The sequence below is a fragment of the Cynoglossus semilaevis genome, chromosome 14 (assembly GCF_000523025.1).
Source record: "Cynoglossus semilaevis isolate Cse_v1.0 chromosome 14, Cse_v1.0, whole genome shotgun sequence".
In the NCBI taxonomy this organism is placed as follows: Eukaryota; Metazoa; Chordata; class Actinopteri; order Pleuronectiformes; family Cynoglossidae; genus Cynoglossus; species Cynoglossus semilaevis.
In genome coordinates, this window is record NC_024320.1 from 9,008,975 (window position 1) to 9,023,538 (window position 14,564).

The following is a 14,564-nucleotide window of genomic DNA, read 5'->3' on the forward strand; positions in this document are numbered from 1 at the left end:
GCAGCAGCAGCAGCAGCCTAGTCACCGCCGTAGCCTAGCCCAGCTGCACAGGCGTAAGGGCCGGTGTTGTGCGATGAATTTGTTCAGGAGGATCCTGACAGTTCACTTTTATTCTGACAAGTCCAATAAAATCCACCATGTGTTTCTCGCAGGTAAAATCTCCCGGGACGTAAGAGATTCAACAGCTGCACGAGAGGAGCTAAGGTCACACAAATGTTCTTGTCTTTGAATTTCTGCAGCTGCAGCTTTCCTCCACGAGTCACTGACCGGAACACGGAGATTTGTCCAACGTTTGTCTCTGCACTGCACTTTTGTGAAACTTCACTGAGGATTCACTTCTGCTGAATGAACACCTTTCCTCATTTTTTCTTTACTCCAACTGGGAGTTTAGCAGGATTTAAAAAAAAGACAACTCAATATTTTGCACATGTTGTAGAACATCTGTCTGCAGCTGCTTCACTGTCTCTCTCTCTCTCTCACACACACACACACACACACACACACACACACCAACAACTGTCTGTCTGGACATCAGCTGAGCTTCCCACACAGGAGTTATGATCAGGGTGCAAATCAAGGCTTTTAAAAAAACCTCTAAAAGTATTAGATTTTAACTCTCTGCTATTTTCCTGGGGTTTTTTTTACTTTAAAGTCAACGTAAATTATATATATTTATATAAATAATGTGATAGTGAAATGTTACTAAAAATTTTTTTTTTTAATAATCTCAATTATAAAAACTATTTCAAAATTTGCCTCTTTAAATACCGGAAAAGATCACAAATGACAGAAGAGCAGACTCCAACTACAAAATAAGAGAAAGTTCCATTTAAAGTCCAACACAAAGTACAATTTTATCACATCATCTGACTGTCAACCATCTCTGGAGAGATGTGCCCTTCACCTTTAGGGTCACGTTCACCTTGGTGACCTTTGGATTTGTTTAAATATTATTTTATCATCTTATTTTGAAATGTCTGTACATTTAGAAGTGAAAGTGAACTCCTTGTCATTGTGACACAGCTCACCACTGCACACAACCAAATGTGACCTCTGTTTTTAACCCATCACCAAAGTGAACAGTCGGGGACGGTGCCAGAGCACCTCAGTGGTAACTTGGCAGCTGGTGGATTCGAACCTGAAGCCTTCCTGACCACCTCCTTAACCACTAAGCCACAGATACATTTAGCCAAAGCAATATGGGAGCCTAATGTAATGAACATGCCTTGATGATAGAACCACAGTGAGGTTCTGATCTTCATCTCCACTCCTCACTTGCACAGAGAACAATTGATGGTTTTACAGTAGCAGCAGCTTCTTCTCAGCTCTGATCTCAGCTGTGAACCACCTTCTCTGATCAGAAAATAAACAATTTAAATCTTCAACTTTAAGCATCTTGACTTTAAACCTCCACCAAATAATTAATTACAGGCTGTTGGATCCTTTTCAGTCAAACGGGCCATTTCATATCATTATGTCTGAAGAGGGCTTAAAGAAGGCGCGTGTGTACGTACGTGCGTGCGTGTTTTTAAAGCACTCAGGCAGACAGGAGATGAAGAGTGAAGAATATCTAGTTGCCTGATCATGAACAGCAGCCACATTTTGTGGCGTGTTGTTTGTTGTCGTTGTTTGTTGGAACATCTGCTTCTGTTGTTAACACGACATCATAATTAATGCCTATAAAACTGTTGTGTTTACATTCCTGCATGAAGTCTGCTCCTTTTCTCACCCTGGACAAACAATATATTTTATAACAACTATGTTTGGACACAGACACAAGACACATCTGTCAGTTGCCTGTCGGTGGTCCATCTACGCCATCCTTCATCTCACACCGTCAGAGCTGCAGGATTAAAGCTGTGTGGAAACAAATATCGAAAAGAATTTAAGAGGCTTTTTGAAGCTTTTCAGATCAATGCCGCATCAGAGCGGTGGCTCAGTGTGAAACACTCTTCTCTTCACCGTCTCTATCTCTGGTCAAACCGTCGATATCTCACTGAGTCTGTCGCATGAACCAGATCTTCATCCCCGGAGCTGATCAACCAACCACAGCAGACCTGCTCCTCCCCTCCACTGAACCCGTCAGTGTCTCCACCTCTGACACCGTCAGCCTCCCGGTGAAACAGTTAGAGAGAAGAAGAAACACACCTACAACAGTTGATGTCTGATTGTACTGTTGTGACTGTGGCTTCAGGTGATGTATCAAAAACACTCAGTCTTGACTCTGCTCTGATTTAAAACAATTCACAACAGGTGAGGTTCTCATGAGATGTAAGGACAAGAATGCCTAACCTCTGATCCCAACCATAACCTTTCCAAATGTATGGATAATCTTGATCATTACCATAACACTAATTCTAATCCAAACCCAAACCCAAGACTAGAAATCTTAAACCCTTTAAGTACACTCTGTGTTACTGAAAAACCTGACCCCTCTCAAAAATCCCCATAAGAAAACAATGCCAAATCACTCACACACAAGAATGGGGGATCAAACCCATGTCCTTCTTGATATAAGGCCTGATTACCAACCGTCTCTCATTACTGTAGAAGTGAAAATGTTAAAGTACGTGAAAAGTACGTCATCTGCTTTGACATTTGACTGTTCAAATCTGAAAAGGTACTTTGATCTTGTATTGTCACCAGAAGGTTCTGGGTTCAACGCTGCCCAGTCCTCCTTCTAGGTTGGATTATGTGAGGAAGGGTATTCTGTGAAAAAATAAAGTTGACCCCTAATAAGGGGTCATACTGTTATTCTTCTTCTTCTTCTATGGAGTCTTAGATGCTCACTACTGCCACCTTCATGTCATTGGAGAGGCATGTAAACGTTTAATGTTCAACAAAACAAACCAAACTATATTATTTTTAGGAAAATAGTTTTTGTTGGATTTAAAATTGTATAATTCAATTGTGTAAAAAGTGAGCATATAAATCTTTGTTGTCATGACGACTAAAGCATGTAAAGTAAATTGGCCAGATGGTCAGGTAACTTCGGCTGGACTGAATAAATTATGGATTTGAACCTAAAACCACAGACAGACAGAGGCTCAGCTCCTTCAGCTCCAGAATCAGAAGTGACCTCTGACCTCCAAGTATATGGTAATATGTTAGTCATTTCATTAAAACAGAACAAATTCACATTGTTTTTATTGACTTTTGAACTTTGAGAGTCATATTCATTCTACCTGATGTTTTTTTTATTTTTACTCTGCTTCTCGTGTAATTTTCCTGGCAGTTGTCATTTTGGAGGCTGCCAATCTTAAAACCGAGAGAGTTTAACGCTCTGATCTTCACTGTGTGTCACTGATGACTTCGCAGAGTTCCAAGGAACCCATGAAAACCAGTGCAGTGAAGACACTAGGTTCAGACAACCAGTGGTGTAGGAAAGAAATCATTTCCCACCTTCACTCTTTTCCTCCCAAACGTGGGCAGATTCCTGCAGCTCCACCTGTGTCTGATCCTGAAGATTACAGCGAGACTATGCCGTTGTGTTTCCGACTGACGGAATGGGAATGTTTTCTCAGGTCGCTGCATGAAACTTACTGTTGAAATTCCGGAAGATTTTCCCTCTCTGCTCACTCCTCGTCAGCTGTTTCCTGAGGCGCTGTGACAAACTGACATCAAACGTCCGCAGCTTCTCCTTCTGAGCGTGGATTCATGAGCGTGGCCTGCACCATCACAGCGAGCGCCGCCCGAGTGAAGAAGTGACCTGCAGAGTGGAGATAAAGCAGAAGTCTCTGTGTGAGAACCCACGTCCTTCTGGACCTTTGATGTGGGATTACACAGGATGCTGCGAGATGAGAGCTTTCTGCTCGGACCCACGATGATGATGAGGACGATGATGATGATGATGATGATGATGATGATGGTGATGGAGAAGAGGAAGCCTGAGGTGTCTGCAGCCTCTGAAGTGAAAAGTGCTGCTGAGTCTGCTCTCAGCTGCCTGCACGCCTCTAAGTGGATTATTATGGGATTGCCAATTTTCATCTGAAAACCAGAATAAAAGAGAAGAAAGTTCTGCTTAAAAATGTCCTGAAGCTGCAGCTGATTCAAGAAAAGCTTCCTTATCGGTTTTTACCTTCAAATCCTCTGCAGGAAACAAAATTCATTTTCTTTTTTCTACCAGAACATTTCTTGTCTTGTCCTTTTTAACGATGTGAAGTCGTGGTTTGAGAAACGTAATTGAGAAAAGTCCAAGAAACTGTTCACAATGTTCGAAGTTGAGTTTGACTCACATGTTATAAAACATGTCTCATGAGCTGGAGATGCATCGATCGACTGGACAGTGATCATAACATGTTGTTAGCTTGGAGGTTCTTTACAGTGAGCTGAGAGAAGGCTACAAGCTAGCTACTGTACTTGTAATACATAGAGCACTGAGGTTAACCACAGAGGAGTGCAGTTCAACATTCATCACCACCACTGAATGCTGTTTACACACAGAAATACAGCAGGTTCTCAGTTTATGACGTCCTCGACCTACGGTGTTTGGTACGTCGCCATCTATATTGTAAATTTATTAAGAAAGGCTCGTCCTTCATTCACTAGCACTATATGTGGAAGTTGTCTTTCTTTCATTTGGTTTGTTTTTTGGGATTTCTTTTTACCCATCATTATGGCTCTCAGGCCTAAGTCAGACTCTTCTGATGTTTTTATGTCTTAGATTATGTCTTCACCACTGTATTAGCATAGGTGAGTGACCAGTACTAATATACAGTATGTGAATTGGCGGACATCGTGTTACGTTGCACTGTAGGAACGGAATTTCGATGTCAAGGACCCCCGTCAGAATAAGGAATAATAATAATAAAAATAATATAAAGTCCCTTTTTTGACCCATAATGGAGAAATTTACAGTGTTTGTTTTTGCAACTGACACAGACTGCCACACGGGAGACACCATCAGGGATATGTAGTTTTGGGAATTGAACCAAGGACTCTCTGCTCTCTGTTTGCAAGGTAGGTGTGATAACCTCTACACAATGGAACCACCCAATAAACTTTTTTCATCTTTGACAACTGAATTAATTATGGTTAATTGACTGTGTTAATGTAATAATATTAGCATGTCAACCAAGCCCTGGTAAGAGACTATGAAAACACCAGTCCACCAGTGTTTCTATCTCCAGAGTTTTCACAACTCTTTTCAAGAACTGTCCTCTCACACACTCCTCCAGGCATGCTCCTCCCGCCTGCAGCTCCCTGCGGATTCCTGTTGTAATCTCCCCGTTATAAACGAGCAGCAGCAGCAGAGATTAAATTTGTTAGTGTAAAAATTCATTCCAGTCTTGAATCTCTGATGCTCTCTGGGCTCACGCTGCTTATTTTCCCTGATGAATGACCTCTGACCTGTCAACACTCATTTACCACGCTGCTCCTCATAAACAGACACCAAGGCCCAGAGAGAAGGCCTCTCCCTACGCTGAGACATCCCACCGTGGCATTTTCATCACGTCGTTATCTGCAGGAGAATCTCTGACAGACAAGATGTTTATCATTGCCCGTTTCGTACAAATCCGTTTTACACCTTTAAAAAGATCCCACAAAGATCGCGTACCCTTGAAAAGATAAACGAGTTCCGTGACAGATATGAGATGCGATTCTGTAAACAGTTCCATGTGAGGCTGACTGATATCGTGCAGAACTTTTTGTCCAAACAGAAAGGCAGTCACTGTGCAAGAAGCGATAAATAAAAATAAAGAGATGAAGGGAACAAAATCATCCTCATCACATGACCAGATGTGTGTTCAAATGTAATGAATGTTGAACTCATCCCTGATTTGTTAACTGTCCAGTATTTTTGGACTTCTCCTTCAAACCCATTCCATTTTGGATTAAATAGTTCCCATGATACCAAGGTTGTGGGCAGACTTCAGTCCAGACGGCAACAGTAAAATCATTTTAATGAGAGTCTCCTGATGAGACCAAAACTAACAGTGATTTCTTCTTTTTTTTTACGCTCAAAGTCTTCACAGTGTGAAGCTGCTTTGAAAATCTACAGTTTTCGCAAAATGCCATTAAAAAGACATTAAAGCAGCAGAGAGCTGCTGAGTGTGACATCACACTTTATTAGCATGGACAAAGATCATGTTTTTATTGATGGTGAAACAAGTGAAAGTGCAGATTAGGTCTCAGCAGAGCGTTTCAGTCCCCCACCCCAAACCCCAACCACCCAGCACACACACATAGACACAGTGTTAGAGCAAACGCAGTGTAGTGTTTACACCACTGTGAGGATATAATGAGCAGAAAAGGTGTGTAATTGTTTAGTAATGTAGAGCAGAAACGTTTTCTGTGAAATCACACAGTGGAGTTTGTTCCACACCATTATATCTAACAGTGTTGGTGTTGGAAAAAAAGAAACACAATCAGCTGTTTCACCGCAGCAGGGGAAAACATTAACAGGATTTTAACGGCTACACAAAGGTCTGGAAAATTGCATATTTGTAATTGTTTTAATATTTTTGACAGTGAACATAAGCACTGAATGGATAAGAGCCTCTTCACAGAGTAAAATATCCTAAATTTGCTGAAATGATTCTATTTTACAACAGAATCCTGAGTTAATACTAAGGATATTATTACAAGGGTTTGTTTTGAATTATTTAAATGTGGTTTTCCCTGCTGATGACAAATAGATCAATATTTCAATTTGCCACAGTGAAGGACTTTCAACAAATATTAGTCTAGTCTAGCTCATAGACTCTTTGGTCTGTGAGCTAAAATCACTGATGTTCTTTATGGATTTTGGTATGTGAGCTAAAATCACTGATTTTCTCTATGGACTTTGGTCTGTGAGCTAAAATCACTGATTTTCTCTATGGACTTTGGTCTGTGAGCTAAAATCACTGATTTTCTCTATGGACTTTGGTCTGTGAGCTAAAATCACTGATTTTCTCTATGGACTTTGGTCTGTGAGCTAAAATCACTGATTTTCTCTATGGACTTTGGTCTGTGAGCTAAAATCACTGATTTTCTCTATGGACTTTGGTCTGTGAGCTAAAATCACTGATTTTCTCTATGGACTTTGGTCTGTGAGCTAAAATCACTGATTTTCTCTATGGACTTTGGTCTGTGAGCTAAAATCACTGATTTTCTCTATGGACTTTGGTCTGTGAGCTAAAATCACTGATTTTCTCTATGGACTTTGGTCTGTGAGCTAAAATCACTGATTTTCTCTCTCTTCCTTGTTTGCTTATATATCAACATTGTCTTCTCACTCAGTTTTTGGAGGAAACACCAGATTGATGGAGTTTGTCTGCTGTCAGTCAGTTGTGGTTTTAATTATTCATTCATTTGCATTTATTTGTTCGTTTCTTTGACAGTGGTGAGTCCTCGTGACTGACAGTTTTCTGAAAGTAACAAAGTTCTGAGAGACACTGCGGTGACAGTTGGAGTGACACTGGTCAGGTTCAGGAGTTCATCTGGTTTAACATCAGTGTCAAGGCGAGAGTAATCAGATTACTGGTCCTTTCATAAAGTAGATGTGGAAGAGGTTCGAAGAACCTTCATTCACAACAAGGTACTGACAGACAAACACAACTCTGAGTGAGAGGGAGGTCAATGGTGTTGGAGGAGCAGGAGGAGGAAGAAGAGGAGGAGGAGAAAGAGGGCGATGATGAAGATGATAATCATGACGGTCACAATGATGATAACAAGGAGGAGGAGCAAAAGGAGAAGGATGAAAAAGAGGCATAGGAGGAGGAGGAAGTCTAAAAGGACTAGGAAGAAAAAATATATGAGGAGGATGGTGATGAGGAGGAGGAGGATGAAGAAAAGGAGTAGTAGTTGATGCAACAGCAGCCTCATCTCCAGCTGTCAGGTTGACTGACCTGGTGTCAGAGTCAGTTGTGGAGACGATGCTTCGACTGTCACTTCTCCCACTCTCCACCTCCATCCGACACGGGTGTTACATAAGAGGGAGTCAGGGGCCGAGGGAGGTGATGATGTTAATGAGAGGAGTCTTCAAATGAGTGGAGCAGACCAAACGGAACGTGGCGCATGAGCGACTGTTGTTACAGTGGGAAGGACCAGGAGTGTTGTTACAATAAACATAAAACATTCAGCTCCAATGTTTCATCATCAGTCAGGGGAAAAACAGAGGAAGACTCATCAGTGATGTTGATATTCACGGAGCAGAGAACAGTCAACTGTCGGAACTCACTGGGTCTTCTCATGAAGAAGAAATCTCACGGACATCTGACTGTATCTTGTTTTTAGGGTTTATATTTTAATCTCTGCAGGAGGTCACTCTTCTTCTTTTTCCCATCATCCTGTCTCCATCTTCCTCCCTTATTGTTGTCTCTTTTTTTCTCTCGTCCTTTCTTTTACGATTCACGCTCCCTCCTTTTTTCCACCTCCCTTCATTCTTTTCTTCCTCCTCTTTTTATCTTTTAAGCATCTTTTCTCTCTCCAGCTGTGAATAATTCCTTGGTTTTCAGTCCTTGACCTGATTATTTATTTCTAATAAATTTGGCTGGATTCTTTTTAAATTTTACTCAACTCCTTAATGTCTTTGAAAAACTAGCAGAGCAGAAAATGTCACCTCAAAAAAGAAAAAAAGAAAAAAGAAAAGAAACTCCAATCTTTGTCTTTGTGAACACCACCTGCGGCTCCTCTTCCTGCTCCTCCGTTCCCCGACTCAGTGAAGTGTTATTCAGTGACGTGTTTGATCTGAGAGTCAGGTGTGACTGTGTCTCAGAGGAAACATTAACGCAGACGGAGCAGGGAATATTTACCATCGCAGTGCGTTTGAGGACGATGGAATCACACGGTCTGTTAGAGGAGAACAGCCTCTGTTTTTTTTAAACGTTTCCTTTTCTCATCTTTGTTCTTCTGTTTGTTCCATGGTTCTCCGGTTCTGCCTCCCCTTTGTCAGAATGTCTGCAGAACTCCAAACAGATCTGATCTGATCAGGTTCAACAAAGACACAGATGAATCATTGAAAAGAAATAAGCTAGGAATTCAACAGGGTTTAAATCAGGGGTGTGGGCCCACAAGTGGCCCACAAAACCTATAAATCCGGTCCCCAACTATATGTCAATTATCATGTACTTTTGTTCTTCTGGATTTTAATTGTGTTTTGCTTGTTTGTTGTTTGCTAATAATTTGTCTTCATTTGCATGGTTGTGTTATACAGAGTTTAAATAATATCAGGGTTTCTTTATATATAGAACATTGATAACTACTGTGGTAGTGGCAGCACAGACCCTCGGCTCATTTGTGTATTTAAGACCTCTTTAAATCATGAGCAGAGGTTTAGCTGAGGTACTGCAGTAATGAAGAGACAACACATTTTTGAAAATAAGCACCTGTGTTTCATTCAAATGGATCAGTGCGTAATTTTAATTTAAAACAATGTTTTACATGAGGGTTCACGGTCGACGGTCCGTGTTCCTACATCGGTGTTCAGTAAAACACAAAGAAAGGTGAACAGCTGATCTACGTGAAGGTCACTCCGGTCGTCTTCATGAGATTTTGATGCATCTCATCTCTCACGCCTGAGGTGTTTTCTGTTGAGAGCTAAGATGTGAACAGATATTGGAGCCTTACCCACAGCCAGTCATTGGTTCTGGTACCAATCACTCAGACTGTGACGGTAATTAAAGTTAATTGAAGTAAATTCAAGTTAATTGCAGTTTAATTCAGTGGAAAGTCTGACACTTTCCGCTGACACAGATGTGGAGACGGCGACTATTCCTCAGACGAACATTTACAGGAAGTGGCAGCTGTTTGGAGACTCGGGCTCAGGAACCTGGACGTAACCGGTCCATCAGTCTGCTCTCACTTTTAAAGCTCAGGAGAAGATTCCGGGTTGATTCATGGCCAAACACTTCAGGCTTTATGAGATAACAGCGTCTGCTCTCCCCAACCTTCCTCTGCACTTTTAATGACGACGCGTCCAAAAATAATCGCTCTTTTCAATGTAGTTTTATTTAATAAACTACAGTTTCAGGATTTAATCCTTCGCAGCAGAACTAACCTTTAACATTTGCTGGGCTGAAATATTCGGAGTCAGTAGAACATGAAGTGGGCTGATCCTGACCCTTCCCCACACATTTCTTATGTTTTAGCAGCAACCACTGGCTCCATCAGCAACACTTAAAACTTGTGATCAAGTATTTCGACATCAACACATTTACTGTCCAAATCAAAAAGACCAGAGAGATTCGGATCGGAAGCCTTTCATAAGACCATTTGATTCATTATAAAAATCACAAAACGCGATGTTTGAGATATTCGTGATGCATTTTTTTCCAACAGCAGCAGCAGCTAGTTCGTTAAGACATGACGCCTGACATGACGCTTTGTGCTAAAACACTGACACGTGTCCTGAGATGACCCAAAGACAAAGGTCGCTGTGAGACTCCGCAGCAGCAGCTTCATTGTTTCAGGCCCAGAGATGTGATCACTGAGCTTCATCAAAGAATTAGTCTTTATCAAAGAGCTGCTCCTTAGTGTGACTTTCATTAAAAAATGACAGTGTGTGTGTGTGTGTGTGTGTGTGTGTTCAAACTTTCTTTGTTCAAAACTTTCCATTGAAGACAGACAGAAGTCACATCATAAAATTTCAAAATGATGATGAACTGCAATGGAGTTACAGACTGTGTCTGTGTGTATCACACTCTGGCTCTGTCTGTGACTCCCACTGTCTCTCCGACTGTCTCTTTGGTACCGAAGTATTGGTTCTTGTGGTAATCCCAGTCTATGATTTTCTTTGAATCTGTCCGTCTATGACTCTCACAGTCAAAGACTGTCTTTGACTGCGTGTGCCTCTGACTAGGTCTGTGATTGTGACATAAAGTGTGTCCGTTGATATATATATGTATATGTATGTATGTATGTATGTATATATGTGTATATGTGTATATATATACATACACTGCATATATGTTTATATATATAAACATATATACAGTGTATATGTATGTATGTATACACACACACACATATATATACATATACGTATATAAACATATATATGTGTGACTTTGTCTGCCGCCCCATGTTCCCCACTCTGTTTATGACTCCAAATCTGCCTATTACTATTTCTGTGACTGTCTGTGTCCCTGACTGTCTGTGACTGTGTCTGTACTTGTCCTAAAAAAACATGTTTGTACAAAGTTCCACATTTGACTGACAGCTAAGTTCAAATCATGTATTGATGTTAAACTTTAAACATTGTTAAATTGTCAGTGTGTGTGCGTGCGTGTGTGTTTAGATGATTTATATGAGTTCAGCACAACCATCAGCCTCTGCTTCACCCATGACTCTTCATCTTTCCTCCTCCTCCTCCTACTTCAAACTCAGCCCATATTTAATGAGCTGAGACATAATAAAGGCAGTGGAACGGTGGGAGGAGCAGATCCAGAAAACAATTCTACTTCATCACACAACAACAGCTTCATTACAATGTCAACAAAGTGGGAGGAGGTTCCAGGAACTCCAAGTAGAACTGTTTCTCTCTTCTTATACAGTCTTTGACCTCATCACCAGCAAACAGCAGAAGCAGAGAAAAGAGGAGAAAATCAATCAAAAGGATGAACATTCTGAGTAGTAAAAATTTGAGAGAATAAACATTCCCGAGACTCCAACAGCAGCTGCAGCAGACAAAAGCAAACGATCAGATAAACAAATGCATTCAAACCTGAAAGCAAAACGCATCCTTCGGGCACGTAGCCATGAAAATAAAAGTTCTGTGTTGACAAAAAAAAAAAAAAACGTTGTCAGTAACAGCAGGAGGGAAGAAAAAAGCAACTGACGTTCAGAGGAGATGAAAAAATAAAAGATCAAAACATTTGGTTGTTAACAATTAAAGTCAGAACTTTTGCTGACAAACAACACCGTGATTTCACACCTTTCAACTGCAGGGCCACGAACAGAACTGATGAGACACCAACACCTACCAGGTAAAATAGCACTAAAAGCTAAAAGTACTGAGAACTGGGGTCAGTACCAGGAACAATGTGTGTTTTTACTGGAAGAACAACATTAGACAGTACTGAAAACCTTCCTACAAGTACCCTGAACAAAGAACCATAACGATACTCCTCTCTGCTCCTCTACCTGCCTGCTCCTCTCTCCTCGGCTGTATTTATTTGGTCTCATGCAGCTGCTGCTGCTTTATTGATGCTCACAGCTGTGAACTCACTCCGCACAAACCTCATCACTCGTATTTAAACCTGCACTGTTTCCTATAATGCCTTTTGACTTTTTAAAAAGCCGTCATTTAGATTCAGAGGGCGATGGAGGGAGTCGCAGAGACGCTGAGCTGTTTTTCCTCTTTTGAAAACCAGCCAAGCAAAATCTCACGTTAATTAGGGAAGAACAAAGACAAGGGAGAGGAGGAGGTAGACGAAGGAGGACAGAGGAGGACGCAGGAGGACGCAGAGAACAAAAACATCCAAGCTGAAGGAGCACGGATAAAAACACTGAAACAAAGGCCGCGAAAATCTCGGATTGTTCTGTGATCCTCATCTGCAGACAGCGTATGAAATTAATTTATCTGTTCAAATATTTATCCGATGAAAATCAAACATTTACTGGTTGATCAGTGAAGACGTCCGTCCAACATCAAACGCTGGTCAGAATATTTACTCTTTTCAAATTTGACTCATTTCATTGAAAATGGAGAGAATAAAATTAATTCAATCATTGCTGAGAGAAATACAATTCAAGAATTTTCAAAATGATTTACTTTGTTATTAAACTAAATTAAAATCTTATAGCTCCAAAAATTTCAGACAAATGCAAATTATTAGCAGTAAAGAAATAACAGTTTTCAAACCAATCACAGCCCAGTGCTGGGTTTATGACCACTTTTATTTTCTTCTTTCTTTCTTTTTTTTCTTTTTTAAGTTCAGTTGTGGATTATTCTACCTGTACATCTCTCAGAATTTATGGAGCTCCAGCAGAAATAATTCATAACAGGATTGATGAATGTGTTTCTAAATGATCCGGAAGCTGGACTGGACCAAAACCAGGTCAGTCCTGAATCTGTGATAAATGAGCTTGGTTGCAACATCTTAAAATAAAAGCACTTTTCAGGAAAGCAGAGAAAGAATAGAGCGTCTTACACTCTTACATGTCAAAATACAGCCCAGCGCCTCCTTAAGAGATGAGCAGAAAAAAAAATCATCTACAAATGTTTTTCTTCTTTGATTTTCTTACATATATATATACAATTACAAGTTCCAATTGTTAATGGAAAAACAAATAATCAAAGCAGCAGCTTCATTATTTTCATCTTAACATTCACCTTGTTTGAATTAATTTCCATAATTAATTTTAATTTAATTATGTGTAGTTCAGTGTGATCTTTTCCTTGTTCTTTCTATAAAATATACTTTCAAAGTCAATTTTCATATTTAACCCTATATCTTTTTTGGTACTTGGATCTTAATTTTATATCAAAATATTACTTTGTTTTTGTACATCCATTGTGAGTTTTAATAATTTATCTGGATATTGATATAATAAGGTTTATATTTTCTGACTAGTTAGTCTAAACAAGGCTCTGTGTTTGTTGTAATTGTCTTCTATATATATATCCGTGATAACACATGTAGCCATAATAAAGCAACAAACCCAAAAAGCACAATTCTGCCACATGCAGAATTCTGCCGCACCTCAACAAGCATCAATAATAACATAATACATTACGATATTACTAAAAATACAAATAACATTTTACTCACCAAAAAGTCTGACCAGTTTTAATCCAAATCCATCCTCCTCTCTTTCCTTAGGGAGAGTTTATTACTCTGTTGTACTGATTATCGACGTGTTGAAGTTCCAACAAGTGTTTTCTATAGTCCATCCGTGCTAGCGATAACAGTCCAGTCTGTCCTGTCGTATTTAAGGTTTTCAGTTTTAAATGACTTGAGGCTGAGGAAGTCCGCACGGCAGAAGCAGAGGACGCAGAGAAAACTGTTTCTAGCGTGCAAGTTGCTAGCTGTAAATTGCTACATTCGAGACTGCATGTTCTCTTACCATCCAATCAAATCACATATCGCAAACGTAACTACCGGCCAGGTAGAAGGCCTCAATATGCCAACTCAAAATCTGATTGGTTAAAGAAGCAATCGCGTTGCCATTCACAACTGATTTCAAAAGCCTGGATTCTTTAAACCTGGCAACACACCGGGCCGCAATATTATTCAAAATGTCGACCTGACAAATACTGTTTTACTTTATAAATATTTATGATAATTATATTGAAAACTAAATCACTGATTCTGATACTGTTTAGGTAAACTCAGAAGACCTGGCTGGCCTTAGCAGTACAGTACACCACTGATCATTTATATCATTATGTATACACACCAAATCCGTCAAATTGTGGACTTTGAAAATTAGGCTAAAACAACATGAAAAAAATGTTTTGTTGAAAATGTGAAAAAAGAAAGGATGGCAATGTGGTAGAAAGAAAATTTGTAAGGTTTTTCTTTCGGCCACTTTTCAAAAGGTCGAACAAATTTTGGCAGTCACTTCCGTTATTACGTTAGACTTTGTTTTGGTTTGAAGTGACGCCAGGCAGATGTGTCCAAATCATATTTAGTGAA

General features: G+C 40.0%; 1 long non-coding RNA gene across 1 annotated transcript; it reads right to left on the reverse strand.

The window, feature by feature from the left end:
- Positions 1-2,374: 2,374 nt before the first annotated feature.
- LOC103389487 (uncharacterized) lies at positions 2,375-14,296 on the reverse strand. The gene is made up of 3 exons (XR_522610.3): positions 13,698-14,296; positions 3,823-3,987; positions 2,375-3,709 (listed from the first exon to the last, which is right to left on the reverse strand). It is a non-coding gene; the product is annotated as an uncharacterized LOC103389487 (long non-coding RNA).
- Between the last annotated feature and the right edge of the window lie 268 nt (positions 14,297-14,564).